This window comes from Megalopta genalis, unplaced genomic scaffold (genome assembly GCF_051020955.1).
Source record: "Megalopta genalis isolate 19385.01 unplaced genomic scaffold, iyMegGena1_principal scaffold0075, whole genome shotgun sequence".
Classification (NCBI taxonomy): Eukaryota; Metazoa; Arthropoda; class Insecta; order Hymenoptera; family Halictidae; genus Megalopta; species Megalopta genalis.
The window spans coordinates 558,613-560,000 of record NW_027476144.1 but is presented as its reverse complement, the minus strand read 5'-3'; the positions used below and the strand labels follow the sequence as shown (position 1 = coordinate 560,000).

General features: G+C 43.4%; 1 non-coding gene across 1 annotated transcript in view; it reads left to right on the top strand.

Moving 5' to 3' along the window:
• LOC143261967 (small subunit ribosomal RNA) overlaps window positions 1–59 on the top strand; it is a 1,921-nt gene extending 1,862 nt beyond the window's left edge. The window contains exon 1 of the ribosomal RNA XR_013035956.1: window positions 1–59. This exon is cut by the window's left edge and continues 1,862 nt beyond it. This is a non-coding gene — a ribosomal RNA (small subunit ribosomal RNA).
• The last annotated feature ends 1,329 nt before the right edge of the window (window positions 60–1,388 follow it).

Here is a 1,388-nt window from a genome sequence, read left to right as displayed (position 1 = left end):
TTAGAGGAAGTAAAAGTCGTAACAAGGTTTCCGTAGGTGAACCTGCGGAAGGATCATTACAATGTTCCAATATATCTCAAAGAGAGAGGAGAGGAGGAGAGAAAATGAATTCGATTAGTTTGTGGATAAGAATTCATATAAAAAAAAAAAAGATATTGTTGAGCCCGCCAGATCATTCGTGCGTGATTTACACGGCCAGACGTGTGTACTATACGTATTAGGCCTTTGATCTGCGTTGCGTAGGCCACAACAAATCTTTCAAAGAGAGAGAGAGATATATGTGTGTTGTTGGGGTTTGTGATTATGAAGGTGCCCCAACGCACAAAAATATATAAAAATGTACAAAGTTGGGATGTGGTGTGGTGGAGAAGAGTTGGGCCCGACCAGATCATTCGTGCGTGATTTACACGGCAGACGTGTGTACTACACGTATTAGGCCTTTGATCTGCGTTGCGTAGGCCATCTTCCTTCCAAGACACACACGTGTTGGGGTTTATGTGATTTTATGATAGTGCCCCAACACGGAAAAATAAGCGTACGAGAAGAGTTGGGCCCGACCAGATCATTCGTGCGTGATTTATACACGGCCAGACGCGTATTATATTACACGTATTAGGCCTTTGATCTGCGTTGCGTAGGCCATCTTCTCGATAGAGAGAAAGCCAATGTATTCTTTTTTCTTTCTTTACACACACACACACAGTTGTAGTAGGACAGGGAGGGATGCGAGCGTGCTAATCACGCTTCCTCAAGTCTTCGCTGTGGTGTAAAAAAAAAGAAAAAAAGGAATCGTTGGGAAAGTCCAAAGGACGAAAATATCGGGCAGTCTGAAGATAACTTAATGCTCGTTTACATTGGTATCAAGAGAGACCGGCTTGTGTAGCTCGTTTCAATGCTGTGTCGTTGTCATTGACACCCTACTCTGTTGCGCGCTAGTGGCAGCATGAGCGTGGGACGTATATATGACACCCAGCTAGAGCCGGCCGTGAGTCCGTCCGGTGTAAATAACGACGAAAGGAGAGAGAAACTTTTCGAATCCAGTATCGGGTTGATAATTGTCCAGTTTGAATATCCATATCCCCGTCGTTTTTGGAGGTGATATACTCTCTGTGTTTCTTTGATAGAAGGCTTTTCAATGTTCTATTCGCTCCGACCGTCGAACTTGCAAGAAAACAGTGGTTTTGGATTTGCTCGTACATATATATATGGTTTCGACGGAAATATCTCGTTCTTTAAGGGACAATTATGTCGTCGTACGACGACTCCCGAATCTCCTTCGCGCGCTGGTTGGAGCTCTTCGGGTATCGGCTTGTTCCGAAATATAACACAAAAATGTGGTGGATAGCAAATACACATTATATATATATGAGAGAATAAAAGGGAAAAAT